We start from the raw sequence: 17,234 nt of genomic DNA, 5'->3' as shown, positions 1-17,234 counted from the left end.
AAGCGCAGTAAGAGCAGTGACGCCGCACACTGAATTGAGCTAGGCCATAGGCTGCCACGCATCTAAAAATAGTGTCATGGTTTTAAATGTTCATGTGCGAGCTACGAGTTTTTTTTTTGTAAAAGCGGCCATTTGCAGTGACCGAGTGACCTTCGCGCACGCTCTCACTTGCGGTGAGAGCACAATACGTACAAACCACTCCGTTCGCGAGACAGGCGCTCACACATAGGAACGCGTGGTGCGGATGTCTTTAAAGCATGCCCGTCGAGACCGTCACGCCAACTTGCTACTAACGTCGAAAACACGCTGAAACCAATGTGCTCCGAATGCCGTCTTAGCAAATAACATAAATAGTTCGCCGTTAGAGTGCTGAAGGACCTGTCTGTTGAGGCCGAAGCGTGGCGCTCCCCACGTACAGGAGAAAGGGGTCGTAGGTTTTTTTATTTATTAATTCACTTATTATTTACTCAAAGGTTCTGTACGGAAGTCCACACAAGGAGTGGTTGACATAAAAAAGGCCGTATCAAAAGTAATGGCTCAACTCTTAACGAGAATTTTTCTGCAAGTTTTTTTTTCGCATCTGTTAGTGTGTATTTTGTAATGTCGTATCTTTACGGATATTCGTCAGTGAAGCCGTAGTGAACCATTAGATAAAACACATTGTGTTTCATGCATTTTGATCTGCAAGTGATTGCTGATCTGATACAATGTTTTTTTTTTCAAATGACGTGCCTCTTTGCTCAGTGTATGAATACGCCAGTCCAATGAATTAAGCGATTGTTTATGTACCCTTCCTCGTCAAAACATACCATTTTTGCCTTGGTAATAACAACCAGCTAGGCCAAAATATGTGATTTTTGTTAAGAATGCGATACGGTCAACGATAGGCAGAAAAGGTAATGCTGAGAACTTGAGCTAATATCGGAGCAACAGCTTGTGGTTGCGTCAAAGCTTCTTGCTTATGCTTGACATGCAGCGACAAATGTTTGAATTAGAATAGTTTCATCATCCTTCAAGGTAAATCTAGTGTGCACAGAAAGAAGAAAAAACGATCGGGACACAGATAGCGTGACCATGCAACTACAGGCGCAGACTTTCAAGTATTTTTATCGCTCTTCAATATATATTGAAGGGTAACTCATGAAAGTGGCACGCCCAAGTGGTAGTGATCACATGACAAGGATCAAACACGTTACACCGTTACTTGCGCTAACCATAAAATGATGACAAATGCGTGTCACTTGCACAAACCTTGGCCGTTACTAATATATAGCAAAGTCCCCATCATTTCGTGAGTTGTATTTTGGCTGCTTCTACCCAATATGTCAATGGTTACGAAAGCAGTTGTATTAATGTAAGCCTGACAATGCGCAGGTAAATGCGCATTCTCATTAGTTTACCATTACAGTTACATTGGTTGCACAATGGTTCGTGCAGAACCCGGTTTGCTTTATGTAACATTTTTTCACAAGACTGTCTTATTCAATAAGTGACGTCAGTCAGGCATTTTCAATATATTGAAGCGTGCGTTCCCACGACAACCCGACTTTTCAACAGAGCAGAATCTAGAACAAAGCCCAGCCAGCTTACGCGGATCGAAAAAGACCTACTCGATACCGTCTTCAGTTTGTGGCCTATGCGATTTATATGTGGCATCACTTCTGGACGCCTCCTACTAGGCGGGTGACGATGCACACTAGAACGGCCTGCTTTAGCAGCACGCAGAGGTGCTTCCGCGATCGTCGTTACTACCGTGCAGCAAATCCGCGCCTAACCTGATCGTTAAAACTCTCTTGCATTTCATATAGGAATGATTTCGTGAGAGCGCCTATCGTTTGGTGCGACTCAGTTTGGCGATGCGTCTCTCGACAAAGTTAGACTACGCATGATCATAAAACAACAGTGGCTTCTTCGTCTGTGTATCATAACACCAATACGAATACGAATAATTAGCTAAAACGAGACGTAATTCTAAAAACAAAAGCTATTGTGGGTTATCAGTAGGATATTTATACGCGAACTCCCAGCCCTTCCTTCAATGTTTAAAAGTGTCAAAATAAGGGTAAACAGACTTGTTTAGGCTTATAAAATGAGGCTTCGAGAGGATTAAAAAAACGTGGCTTAACCTTCTATATAGTAATCGGCACAACAAGAAAGTTAAACGTGGGTACCGAGGTAGTCGAGCGTTTATTGTGAATTGTTGCCGCAACAATAAAAAATTTAGAGTTAGGTTAGGAACAGCAAGCAGCTCAAAGCTTGAAGCGCACACTTCTAGCAGAAAGCACGCACGAAATTAACTTACGTAGTACGAGCACGGACTAACAAATAGACAGCTAGACACTCAAAGCGCACTGTTCAAAAAGAAAGAAAGACGGACGAAACGAAAGCACAAGATACGCTGGACAAACGCAAAGAACTGTCACCATTCTTCCTGCTTCGTCTGTCAGCAGTGCACTGCTTTTGTAAACACGGCCGTTGCAGCGTGCGAAGTGACCTTCGTCCACTACCGACTGACGAATCTGACAAGCACGCGTGCACCAGTCACCAAGCTCCGTGGAGACGGTGCTCCTGGAACACGACGACCTTTAGAGCGCGCTCAACCCGAACCTGTCGTGCCATTTCGCCTCTTAAGCAAAAAATGCGCTGTTTCGAAGCTCTGACGGTTTCCAAATGATTAATGGAGTATATAAACGGCTTGCTGTTACAATAAAAGACAATGTACTTTGTGTGTTGTACTGGTTAGCGCAGCGCGCTGGGAATGTTGATGAATCAACATTTATTGTTGTTGAATGTTGATTCATCAACATTCAACAGCTGAATGTTGATTCATCAACAATATGAATGTTGATTCATCAACAATATGAATGTTGATTCATCAACAATAAATGTGGATGAATCAACATTTATTGGGCCCAACATTGTTAGCAGTGCACGCAGGTGCCAGATGGGGTGGTTCTCTAATTGCGGGACCCGTATATATCCAGTAGTTACTGTCAGTGCATGCTGAGTCGATTGGGCGGGGCTGGATTGCAAGGTTTCCCATCTCTCAAGGGGTTGGGGATTCAGGGCGTCGGGGGAAAGGGACGGTTGGATTTTTTTAGGTACTGTGCAGTCTACCAAGATGTGCGGCAGGGTGCCATTTCCAATTTTGCAAAACGGACACACAGTGTTGTGTTCCGCAGTTTACATGTGAGTCAGCAGTGCGGGATCCGTGAGCGATCCCGCCTGCGCTCGACGTATTATCGTTCGTTGTTTCCTGGTCAGGTCGAGGTGCGGTTCCTGTAGTCGGCACCTTTCCTCTTGGTGCATCTGTGTGATGTCCCGAAAGCTGGTAACCTGGTGTGGTAGCTTTTCCGACTCACACTCGGCCCGTATTGACAATACTCGGGGATGACAGTCGGCAAAAATGACGCCTGCTACCTGCGAGTGAGCGGGAACCCACACGAGCTCTACCGTTCTTCCCGGAGGCTTGCACTTGGATAGAATGGCTCGGGCCGCGGATGAGATTACCACTCTTCGGAAGCTTTCATAGGCTGTCTTTGAGCCGGTGACCACCGTGTCTACGCTAGGCTGTACGAGTTCGAAGGCCATGGTCACTTCCTCGGTAATTGCGAGGTCTGTGGACCCCGGGGACGCGCTGAGCATTAGCTTTTCAACGAACGTAACCACCACCGCCACATGGTCACTGTGTTTTCGGAGCGAGGCGTCCGCTTACACGACTATGGGTTCTCTTTCAGATTCCGGGTCACGGCTTTGGCCCACGCAGTGCGCCTTTCGTCGTCCTTGCCCAGCGTCATGTTGCGGAAAAGGGGTTTGGTTTTGATTGTCGTTGTACAGTCCTCTGGAAGAGCCGCCTTGATGGGTACAAGCTTGATCTTCCATACTATTTTGCATTGGACGGCTCGTCCATGTTATGTGTGACTGAGTTGGATTCTCTCATTAGAAAGGTGAGCTTCGATAAGCTCCTCCAGCGTGTTGTGGGCGCCTATGTAAAGCAATCTTATCGTAGACAAGTATATTGGAACGCCCAGTGCATGCATCGTTGTCTTGCGCATCAACATGTTGAGGGTGTCGCTATTGGCCCTCGTCAGCTGGAGATACGGGGCGGAGTATATAACCCGTGACCCAACGAACGCGCGTACTAAGCGCATGGCAACGTCCTCTTTCAGGCCTAGGTTTCAGTGAGATACCCTCCAAATCATGCCTGGAATCTGTTCAGTTGTTGTCTACATCTTTATGATGGTGGCTTGTGCCTTCCCGTCGCTCTGAAGCCGTAGACTGAGAATCCTAACTTGCTGTGTTGGTTTGATGGATATTCCGTCTACGACGATAGTCACGCTGAGCTGCGGCTCCCGCTTGTGTTTTCCTGGTGAATCATGAGCAGCTCTAATTTTTGGGGAACGCAGCTCAGTCCACAAGACTTCGCAAACTCGTGCATGATCGTCGCTACCAGCTGTGAGGCTTCCTCTGCCCGGGCAATGGACCCGGCTGGGGCCAATCACAACGTGATGTCATCGGCGTAGAGCGCGTGGACCGCACATTCGATTTGCTTGTAGCAGATCGGGCAGGAGAAGGAGGACTACATTGAAAAGCATGGGTGACAGGACCGATCCCTGAGGAGTGCCCAAATCGCCGAGCTCGACAGGGTCCAATGTTTGCTCTCCTATTTGATTGTCGCCATTCGGTTTGACAGGAAGCCAAATCTCTTGCGGCCACACCTGCTTTTGTTGAGATTTTGCAACACGTTCACGTGCGACACGTTGTCAAACGCTCCTTTCAGGTCAAGGGCGAGTATGCCCCGATGCTTGCTTGACGACCAGCTTTTGAAGTTAAATAGTCACGTCTCGGGCGCTGAGATTTTTCCTGCAGCTGTACACTCAAAGGCAAAAGGGTGTTAAAAGGGTGTGTGGTTCGTCCTTTTAGGGACTAATGGGGCTGCCATAACATAACCTATAATCCTTTTAGGGACTAACGGTACCAGGTCTAACAGATAATCCCCACAGATGAGCTCAGGGGTCAAACATTTAGTCCTCACACTTACACCTTGTGAGTAACCGTTAGTCTCACAATTCACCTCAAAAGACCAACGTTTAGTTCTCACGTTACCACCTCAATGAGCAACTCTTAGTCTCCACAATTACACCTTACCGGGCAACCGTTAGTCCTTACAGTTGCACCTTGCCATAGGAACGGTTGATCCACTCAAATACTTCAATCGGATAAACTTTTTGTCCCCAGATCAAACATTGTTTTTTTTGCCAGGCGTAATACTTTTTTTGCCTGTTTTTCGCCGCAGTGAGCAACCAATTGCGCAGAAAAGAACACGCGAAAAGTAGCTAGCCAACTATATATAGCTGCTCTCGCAGTCACGGCAACAACGAAAGACAAAAGTGAGACATTCAAATCTTTTATTTTTCTACATACACATGAAGTTTCCCTATTTTTAGGTGAATTCTTGTGAAGTGCACAAGTCCAGTTTCGTTGTCAAATCTTTTTCACTTCTTGGGAAACTCCGACGACGAAAGCGATAGAAGACAGGCATTGCAGACGCCAGCGCACGCTGACTTCGGCTTATTGTGTTTCCACGGGTGCACGTAGATTTGTAGAGTAAAAATAGTTAGACACACGTGACAGAAAATGAAGATGTTCGCATATGACAAGTACGTGCGCGTTAATAAAAAAGCAAGCGTTCAAATGTGTCACACCAATAACTTTACATTCACATCTCGCTCAGTCCTTCTGAAGCTGCTCTGACGAAAGAGATGGATGACCGGCATCGCAGACGCCCTCGTACACAGTCTTCCGCACGGTAAGTGCCCACGGCTGCACAATGAGTATGTAAAAAAGTGAGTCACACGTGACAGAGGATGAATGCAAATGCATATAAGAAATACGTGCAAAGTGAAATGAAAACATACGTGAGATATGACATGCTAATAATTTCACCGTGATGCCACATTGTCAAAGACTCATTTCGATCCCCGTAGAGCAACAGCTTAGGAGCAGCGGCCGCAGCCACAACTCCGCGAACCACCATGCCGCTGAAGGCCGTTTCACATGACACAAAAAGTAGCAATTTTCAGGCTGCGAATTCGCTCGCAGCGAAAAAAAAGGCAGTTCGCTCCCGTCGCAGCGGTCCGCGGCGAGCTTCCATTATGTTAGAAATTTTCGCTCTGATCGCAGCGGCAGAAGCAATTTTTGGTTGAGACCCGTCGAAATAGGGCTGGTTCGGCCAAGCCGTCGAAATAGAGTCAACGTGTTTGTTTTGGTAATGACCGATGCTGTGCATTTTGAAATGAATTCAGACTGAAATGACGAAGCAAGCAAGCCCTTCGTTACCGTTCACGGAAACTTCATGATATTATAATGCACATATTATTACATTACATTCTTGCCTGTCACAATGAGCGGTGGCAAGAACTCACCACTCCAGTCGCAGAGCGAAAATCGCGGACCGTTCGCGGTCAATGTGAAACGAAACCGCAATTAGCGACGGTTGCAAACAGATCGATTGGAGCGAAGGGAACAATTTTTGTCTCTGCAATGGTAATAACAAGTCGGCGAGTCCTAAGCGACTGACGTCGTTCAGCTCGAGCAAGCGAACGCAAGACCAAACACGGCTCTGCACGTGGAGTGTCTGGCGCCAGCGAACTTCGAACAGGAGAGCGATCGTACGCTTGGCCACCGCCACGAACAGCGGCGAGCTGGTCTAGAGCCACCGCCGAAGAAATCGGCGGTGACGCGGCCGTTTTTTCAAACTAAAGTGAGTACAGCGCGCAAACGACAGTTCGCCAACGTGGCCAAAAGACGGCACCGAGCTGGTTGCGACTGACTGACAAGAAAGCCATCGGCGATGGCGACCAATTTTCAGTGAGTCGCGACGCTAGCGAAAGCCCCGCCAGCCCGTTCTGGTGCACTTGGAGTGCACGACGTACTACAACCAAGCTCTTTACGAGAACACGCAACGTGTTTTCGACGACTCCTAACACAGCGACCAGAACTCAGCCCGATATCGTCAGCCCGGAGCTCATCGCGGCGGTGAAGACAGGCGAGCACTCGATGAGCGAGCATGCGGGAGGCCGACGGCAATGACGGCCAATTTCCAGCCTGTCGCAAAGCACAGGCGAACGGCCAACGCCGAAGCTGACCGCGATGCATTTCGTGCGTGCCATATACAACACGACCGAGCCCGTTGTCGGCAAGCGCGATCCGTATCGCACACGCGTCAAGTAGAGTAGAATAAAGAATGATAAGCTACTTGCCTTTGAATCCAGCGCTGTTTTCTGCCCTGAGTTGGACTAAAGTATATATTTGATCGGCCTGTTGTCTTCTCAGCCGCCATATTGGCCTTCCGAAATGTTGCTGTCGTGTGTTGGTCATGACTATCTTGAAGCCAGAGACATACAGCGTGGCGTGGTGCTGTGTTGAGACTTGATGCAGACTTCACGGGTGCAGCGAAACGCAAAAGCAGCAGCCCACGCTCATCCAAGCGTACATACAAGCACCATGTCTTAATATTTACATCGTCGAATCCAGGCGGCAGTGGTCGAGCACTCCGAGCGCGACGCAGCGCGAACCATCGCCGGCGAAATGCCGGGAAAGACTGAGCCAGCAGAGGAGGAGAAAGAGGGCTGATCATCTTGGCAACGCTTTTCGCGCTGCTTGGAATGCCCGGGTGGTTCATCTCTTAGGAACGTATTCGGAGACCAAGTGGTTTCGCGAGGCACGCTTCCCTCTGTGGTTGCTACTCAACGGTCCATCCGTTGATCGCGCGCGGCTGTTGGGCTCCGTTACTCCTTTTCGGGTAATTTTGCCTTAGAGTGTTTATTGTCTCCGGCATCTCATCTGTTTCTTCGAGGTGCTTCTGCAGCCAGCGAAGGACCATGCGCTTAATCATCTTCTCACGTCCACGCAAGACGTGAGGGAGATGGGCCACATGTTGTCTATTGTGAGGGCGTTCCCGGGCTTTAGAATAAAGCGGAAATTGGTTTCCTTCCATTCCTTCGGCAACCACAAGCTCTCCCATGCTTCCTTGATGTGCTGTAGGAGGCCACGGGCCGCTGCAACGCTCATGTTACCGAGTAGTTTGTAAGTTATTGCGTCCTTGCTGGGTGCACTTCTCTTATTGCTTTCGTCGATCGCTGTCTACATTTCAGTCATGGTAATCGGCCAATCCCGGTTTTCGTTATCGGGTCCCTCGTACCTCTCGGGCACGGGCTACTGGCTGTTTTCTGTCTTAAGGTACTTCCCCTTCAGATCTTCCAGGAGCCTGCGGCCATCTCCCTTGTAAGTGTTCAATACTTTGGCAAGGTTGCGATTATTTGCAGTTTTGCTTTTCAGCGGGTCGATCAAATGCCTCAAGAGGCAAATGCCTCGGTCAAATGCCACCACGTCTTCCGCGCCGAGAGCTTGCCCTGCAGGCTGTCGCTGTTCTTCAGCCAATTTTCCCTGCAGAGCTTGGCCGCGTGCTCGGCGATCTGTTTTTTTTTTCAAGACTGCAATGCGGTTGGCCAGTTTTTTGTTGTGTTTCTGACGCATACACCGCCGCGTTAACGAGCGCCAAGCCACCCACATGTTGCTTAGTATAGCATCTACGTAGGGTGTCTATGACGTCCTTGCGATTTCTTGGGTGAATTTCGCAGGACTTTTCTGGCCCCTAACCCACTTAGTGTACGTGTGTTTTCTTTCAGATGGTTCCGATTCTTCCTGGGATGCCTCTTATAATTCTGGAGAAAACTTCATAATCTTGTCCCGATTCATGATACGCGTCTTCCACAGTACAGCCCAATATCGATAGCCTCTGATCGTAAGGCTGATCACGCTGTGGTCAGACCCCAAGTCCATGTCTTCATTTCACCATGTTACTTCTAGTGTGCCCGATGACAACGTGAGGTCTCGCGTAGTATTCCTCGTGGCATTGTTGCCTCTTCTAGTGGTTACGTCCGGCTAGTTTGGGAGGGCCATCTCGTGATCCTCCATAGGTTTGTCCAACGCTTTCTCTCTCTTGGACTGGCACTTATATCACAGCTTTGTGTGAGGAGTGTTAGAGTCATGGAGGTTCAGCAGTGGCCTAGTTCTCTCCAACCATTTCGCCTGGCTCACGATGCGGTCAAAGTCGTACTGACATTGTGACGGCCGGCAGTACACGTTCATTACGAATAGATTGTCTGACCTACCAATTACTGTTGCATGAATTCCGACCAGCGTGTGCTCGCACTTATCCTGCGCGGTGACATGCTGAGTAAACGCCACGTTACTCCGTACGAGCACCGCCGTTCTTTTCTCCGTGGGGTCAGTTAAAGTGAACGACCTCCGGCTGTCTTGGTTTGCCATTCGTTTCTTCTAGAGCAATTATATCGGGCTTGTTTCCTTGCCCGTCAATGTGTAACAGTAGCTCCGACTCTTTTATTGTTTATTTATTTACGGATACTCTCAGCGCTTACATAGGGCTATTGCAATATCAGAAAAAAGAACATTAATAAAACAGCGATCCTTCCAATAACAGAACATAGTTAACAAATATAACTTGCTAAGGTTAAAGCTTGGGCGAGTTGGTTCAAATACATGATTAAAAACACAGCGCAAACAACGGCAGGAAGAAAGGAAGAGACAGGACAGAGCGCTGACTTACAACTGATCTTTATTAGGAAATGCGAACAAATATATATCATGGCAGGCAAATAACACGTGTCCACCACAATATCAAACAATTCGCACAAGGAGGATGTAGGATGAACACGTGTGCGGTGAGACAGTAGCGATATGGTGATGGTGACGCTTGTGCGAATTGTTTGATATTGTGGTGGACACGTGTTATTTGCCTGCCATGATATATATTTGTTCGCATTTCCTAATAAAGATCAGTTGTAAGTCAGCGCTCTGTCCTGTCTCTTCCTTTCTTCCTGCCGTTGTTTGCGCTGTGTTTTTAATCATGTAACAAATATAATCAGAAGTAACAAAAAAAGGACAAGAATGCAGTCATCAAAAAAACTCAACCAATAATGCAACGAAGAACTTAATCATTGAATGCACTAGAACATGCAGACACAAATAGAGCATTAATAATTACAAGCGAGAATATGTGCTAGGTATTATAAAAACATATCTATGAATGAACTTGAAACGGCTTCATCGCTAAACGAATTCCATTCATTGATAGCTCTTGGGAATAAGCTATACTTAAAACAATCAGTGGAAACAGCAGGTGCAGGAATAAAGATTGAATGGCGCTGTCTAGAAGTCTCAGTACTAAAAATATTAAAATAATCAGCATACCTTATATGAACACGGTTGTTAATAATGAGGTAAAGAAGTCTTTCGTGACTTGTGATAGCTTTAATTGCGGGTAGCTTCCTAGTGCACACAGTTGAGATGGGGAATCTGTTCATCGATATACAATAAATAAAAACCGGACCACTGAACGCAAATTTTTTAAAAATTTGATATGTTTGTATTTTGAATAGATCCCAGACAATTTTCGCGTATTCAGTGATTGTTCTAATAAGTGCTTTGTAGGCTAAAAGTTCACTTTAGTGCGTCGAAAACGGCAAATGGCGCATCAGACTCCATAGGGCCCTAGTGGCTTTTGCGCACACGTAATCTATGTGATAATTCCAGTGAAGATTACTTGTGAATTCAAACCAAGGTACTTATGTTGTTCAACTCTTTTGTAGTTCATGATTATCAATATAGTAGGTATTATTTAAGTAATTTTTTCCTAGCGACTGTCATAACTACTGGTTTTAAGAGGTTTATACCAATACCATTTGCCATTCATCACACCATTTTTTTTAATTTTCTGTAAATTTTCGAGTAAATTTATCTGGTCACTTATTGTGTCGACTTTATTGTATAAGATGCAATCATCTGCAAATAGCCCATTAGAAATGCCTATTTCATTGGGAAAGTCACTTATAAATAAAAAAAAAGATGTTGACCCAGGTTACTGCCTTGGGGTACTCCCAGCTTGACAGCTGAAGCAGGAGACTTAGTGCCATAGATTTCCACAAATTGCTGACGAGATTGAAAATAGAATGAAAACCACTTTGTGATGGGAATAGTTTGGAACGTAACACCAATTTATCTAAGTAATTTAGTGCGAAACACTTTGTCGAAAGCTTTCGCGAAGTCCATGAAAATCATATCCGTCTGAGCATGTGAGTTAATATTTTTTGAATGGTGAAGGACGAAATCGATGAGCTGGGTTGTTATATACAAATGCTGTCGAAACCCATGTTGGCGTTTGGATAAAATATTATGCTCACTCGTAGAGTTTAATAGATGTTTTGAAATGACATGTTTAAGCACGTTTGAGCAAATACTGATAATTGAAACAGGCTGATAATTTGCTATATTGTCAGAACTACCGCTTTCAGAAATTGGGATCACTTTTGCTATTTTCTACTCGTTGTGTAAAAAACCCTGGAGAAGGGAAGACCCAAAATAATGCAAGATGTTTGCAATTCCATTCTGCGTATATGTACAGAAATTCATCAGGGATAGCATGAGGCCCATGGCTTTTCTTAAAGTTGAAAATGAGCAAGACATTTAAGGACAGCCTTTTCGGTAAGTGCTAAGTCAGTTATAGGTGGCCGAAGAAATGGTAAAAAAATGTTCAGCAAAATGTCATTTTCATCAGTAAACACTGAAGCAAAGTGTTCATTAAAACTCACAGCGGTGGGGAACTGCACCACATGAGTCATAGAGCGAGCTTTCGTGGATGGGTTAACATATTGGCGCAGTATTCAAACGCAGTATTCAAACTACGCGCGCTAATTCATGCGCCCCTCCCACCCCCCCCCCCTCCCAATAGACAAGCGGCCCGATGATGAGACAAGAAAAGGCCGTGACGGGGCGCGCGTTCTCAGCACGGGTATTTAAAGAAAATAGGTGGTGCACTGCTCGAGGGCTTCTTGAAGATTGATTCCTTTCGCTGATCACCTGTTAGAAACGCTGCTACATTTTCCTTTACTTTTTGAGCACAAGTTAGCTCCAATAAACAGTTATTCTTACACCGTTTGTATTGTGCATAACAATTCTTGTGGAGGAGCCGGGTAATGATCCCAAACCCAGTTGGATTTCGAGAAAGCAGCCGGGAACCACGACCAGTCAAACCAAATGAGCTCACACCAGTTCATCAGCGCTCCAGCCGTCGTCTACGTGGTGAGCCGCCGGGATTTCCCCTGCCACCAGAGCCTATATAGAGTGTCTCAAGCTGTCTCCGGTGAGAGTACCGAAATGTCGTCTCGAACCACCCCCGCACACGTCGTTTCGTCTCTAGTCGCTGCCACGCACGTCGTTGTCGATCAGCCACGGACACCCGACCCTTTTCATGGCGATCCTTATGAACAAACCGAGGATTGGCTGGAAGGTTTTGAGCACGTCGCCAACTGCAATAGCTAGACCAAAGAACGGAAGCTCCGCCACGTTTATTTCGCGTTGCAGGACAGCGCACGAACGTGGTTCGAAAACCGCTCGGTCGTGGGATGACTTCCGACGGGAGCTACTGGCCCCGTACTCGAGCACAGACCGCAAGAGCTGAAACTGCTTTGCCAGCAAAAAACCATCGTAATAATGAAAGCGTCGCAATGTATGTCGAAGAAATGTGCCGGTGATTTCACTGGTTTGATCAAAATATGAGCGAGGACAAGAAACGTCGGCATCTGATGCGTGGGGTGAAGCAGGGAATTTTCGCTGGTTTGCTCCGATGCCCCCCGCGGAACGTCGCCGAACTTCGCACCGAGGCGACAGCGGTTGAAAAGACTGTGCAACAGCGAGCGAGGTACTACAATCGAGATGTTAACGTCGCATCTGTAGACGCAGTGTCAGCAGTCTTCGGAAAAGGCATCGACGTATTGCGAGAGCTCATTCGATCGGTGGTTCGAGAAGAGTTACAGAAGCTAAACGACAACCTCTCAACGGTCTAGTCAATAGCGGAGGTTGCTCAGGAGGAAATGAGACAGGCAGTCCGTGAGCAGGACCCACAAGCACAGCTGGTCTAAGCATCGGTTCCGATGCAGGCCGCAGTCTCGTACGCCGAGGTGCTGACATGCGCCCCTGTACCTCTTTTCGTCGCCCCTGGACGTTATTTCGCCGAGGCAAGCATGCATTTGCCGAAACCTCAATTCACGCCGTCCCCAGCGTGGACGAGGACCTGGGGAAGTAAGGCCGCTGCCAACGCAAGAAAACAACCTCCAGTTCCGATTTCAAAATTTGATGATGGACACGAGACTACGTGCGGAAACGGTAACGACGTCGCTACTGATTTGTCGGTACTTATAAACGGCTACGAAATGAATGCTTTGATAAACATAGGCGCAGCCTATTTTGTCATGAGCAGGGACATTGCCAGAACGCTGAAAAAAACTGCTGACCCCTTGGATGGGACCGCAAAAGCGAACCGCCGGGAGACACCTTATTGAACCAGCAGGCATGTGTACCTCTACAGTCGAAATACGCGGCTTCACCTACGTCGCCAGCTTCATTGTCCTGTCGGAGTGATCAAGAGATGCAATTATCGAAATGGACTTTTTGCAGGCCAATGGCGCAGTGATAAACATGCAGGAAACTTGCATCTTTTTCTCGATGAAACACGCCATCGCGATATTTGAGAGTGAAAAACGATTCGATGCGCACCAGATTGCAGGTGATGTAACAGTACTTCTAAGATCCATCAACATTGTCACCGTAAAAAGCAATGTATACGATGACTATGAAGGAATGTCAGAAAGCAGTACTGGACTCTCACGCAAAAAAAAGCGATCTTAGCAGTAAGAAGTATTTTACGACTGCGTGATGAGTGTACGAGTGTCTTTCTGACAAATTTCCGAAATTAGGTGCAACATATTGCAAAGGGTCACTTGCACGATTGCGTTCCGATTTTGGATTTGAATTCCTCCGAGACTGCGCCACTAAACCTTGACGGTATAGATTGTATACTCGCATCTATTCACATCAAAGCAGCCCTATCGCCGAACCAGAAACAAGAAATCCAGAGCCGTATACGGTAGTACACATCGTGTTTTTCCATGTTATACAAAGTGCAAAGAACATCCATCACCAAAAACCGCATCATAATCGACCAATCTGTTAGACCTATTTGCCAGCACCCGTGCCATGTGTCACCAAAAGAAAGAGAAGTCATCAGAGGCCAAGTTGAAGAAATGCTTAGAGACGACGTAATTCAACTATCGGCCAGCCGATGGGCCTCTTCTGTAGTGCTAGTAAAGAAAAAGGACCAGACCCCGCGCTTCTGCGTTCAGTACCGAAAATATAACGTCGTCACAATGCGGGATATCTATCCCCTTTCAAGGATCGATGACACAATTGGCAGACTACGAGACGAGAAATTCTTTTCTCTCTAGACCTCAAGAACGGCTACTGGCAGATAGAGGTGGACGAACGAGATAGTGAGAAAACTGCTTTCGTCACCCCAGATGGGTTATACGAGTTCAAGGAACTCCCATTTGGCCTGTGTTCCGCCTTCGCCACAATTCAGTGGATGATGGACACTGTGCCGTCCGGTTTAAAAAGGCAGTCCTGCCTTGTTTATCTCGATGACGTCGTGATCTTTTCGGCCACCTTCGATCAGCATGTGGAGCGACTACGGACTGTGCTCGAAGCGATTAGCTCAGCAGGGCTGACGATAAAACCACAAAAGTGCCAGTTGGGTTTTCATGAACTGCTTTTCCTCGGTCATGTGGTTAGCTCTGAAGGCATTCGACCTGACCCCGAAAAGACAGCAGCTGTAGAAAAGTTTTCTAGATCGACAGATAAAAGGGCTGTGAGACGATTCTTAGGACATTGTGCCTAATAAAGAAGATTCATCAAAGATTTTTCGAAAAGTGCGGAACTACTAACCCGACTGACGAATAAAGACATGCCTTTCACCTGTGCAAGCGAGTACGAAGACGCGTTCAATGAGCTACGACAGCGTCTCCTAAACGACCTCGTCCTTGCACATTTCAACGAAAAAGCCGAAACACAGATTCACACGGACGCAAGTAATTTGGGACTAGGCGCCGTCCTCGTGCAGCTGCAAAGCGGAGAACGAGTGGTCACTTATGCTATTCGCACTCTTCCGAGAGCTGAAATAAATTATTCGGCGACGGAAAAAGAATGACTGGCGGTAATATAGGCCTTACAGAAATTCCGACCGTACTTATATGGTAGACCATTTCGAGCAGTGAGCGACGATCACGCGCTGTGCTGGCTCGCAGGCCTAAAGAATCCTTCTGAGCAACTTGCTGAATAGAGCCTCAGGTTGCAAGAATACGATATACCTGTCGTATACAAGTCGGGGCGCAAGCACAGCGATGCTGATTACCTGCCACGTGCACTAGTGGAATCTGCACCTGTGGAAGATGGAGACGACTTTCCGTTTTTTGGAGCCGTCAGCACCGCAGACATGACTGAATATCAACAATCTGACATGGAGTTGCTTCAACTGATGAAGCATCTGTAAAAGCCACCCAGCCGTGCGTGTTCCTCGAGTTTTAGTCCAGGGATTGTCCTCGTACCTGATGAGAAACAACGTTTTATACAAGAGAAACTTCGAGCACACCAGGGAGAAATTTCTACTCGTCGTTCTTTCGGCCTTGCGACCGAAATTCTGGAAGCCTGCCACGATGACTCAGCAGCAGGACACCTTGGAGTGAGTAGAACATTGGCTCGCACCTGCACCAAGTACTACTGGCCAAAGTTACTAGATGCTGTACAGCATTATGTGAGGTCATGTAGAGATTGCCAGAGACGCAAAACACCTCCATTAAAACCTGCAGGATTTCTCCAACCAACAAAACCCCCTAACTCTCCGTTTGAACAAGTAGGAATGAATCTACTTGGTCAATTTCCTACGTCACCAATGGGCAACTCATGGATAGTAGTGGCGACAGACTACTTAACCCGCTATGCGGAGACAGCCTCTCTCACCAGGGGCACGGCTATAGAAGTCGCTGAATTTTTCGTCCCTAACATTGTACTACGGCATGGTGCCCCAAAGGTGGTTATCACGAATCGAGCAACTGCATTCACAGCCGATCTTACGCAGTCCATTATAAAACTTACCCACACATGTCATAGGAAAACAACGGCTTACTACCCCCAAACGAATGGGCTAACCGAGCAACTAAAAAAAGCTCTAATCGATATGTTGTCTATTTACGTTGACTTGGAGCACCGTACTTGGGACAAGATACTGCCGTACGCCAGTTTCGCTGATAATACTGCTGTGCACGAGACTACAAAAGTGACGCCATTCCAGCTAGTCTATGGTCGAGTAGTTACCACACCATTAGATGCAATGCTGCCTGTAAGCGACAATACAAAGCACAAGCCTGACATCAGCGAGTTCATTCAGCGAGCCAAAGAAGTACGGCAGTTGGCGCGACATCACATAAAACAACAATAACGCGTGGGCGCAAGCCGTTACAACCTTCGGCGGAGAGGAGTCGACTACGCACCAGGCGACCGAGTTTGGATTTAGACTTCCATGCGGACGGCTGGCCTCTCCGAAAAGCTTCTGCGCCGGTATTTCGGCCCTAACCGAGTCCTTCGTCAGCTCCTTGAACTACGAGGTGTCACCGGAAGGACAAGTGAGCTCATCAAGATGCCGAAAGAGCACAGAAATTGTGCATGTAGTCAGAATGAAACCATACTATGACAGGCAATTATCATCGAACTATACACACTTAATCACAAGGAATACCTATTTCTCCAATGGAAACCATGAATTCAGACCATCTCAGCCACACTGCTTTTACGTATCGGGACGATGCGTTCTTGGAGGAGGGATAATGACGCAAGACAAACGCAGAATTCAAACTACACATGCTAGTTCGTGCACCCCCCCCCCCTCTCCTTAGAAACCAGCGGCCCGATGATAAGACAAGACAAGGTCTTGACGGCGCGCGCCTCCTCAGCACGCAATTTGGACAAAAAAAAGGTGGTGCACCGCTCGAGGGCTTCTCGGAGATTGATTCCTTTTGCTGATCACCTGTAGAAAAGCTGCTACATTTTTCTTTACTTTTCGGGCACAAGTTGGCCCCAGTAAACAGGTATTATTACACCATTTGGATTGTGCGTAACAATATCTTCAAAATTTATCAGGTGCCTCCCTTAGGGATTTTGGGATTGTGATGCCCAAAAACCTCTTTTTAGATTTTTTAAAAAGTTATTTAGGATCTTTTTCAAGATTACGAATGGCTGATTGGTTTAGTACACTATGATTAATTTTA

This window comes from Rhipicephalus microplus, chromosome 6, assembly GCF_043290135.1.
Source record: "Rhipicephalus microplus isolate Deutch F79 chromosome 6, USDA_Rmic, whole genome shotgun sequence".
In the NCBI taxonomy this organism is placed as follows: Eukaryota; Metazoa; Arthropoda; class Arachnida; order Ixodida; family Ixodidae; genus Rhipicephalus; species Rhipicephalus microplus.
Note: the sequence above shows the minus strand (reverse complement) of the source record.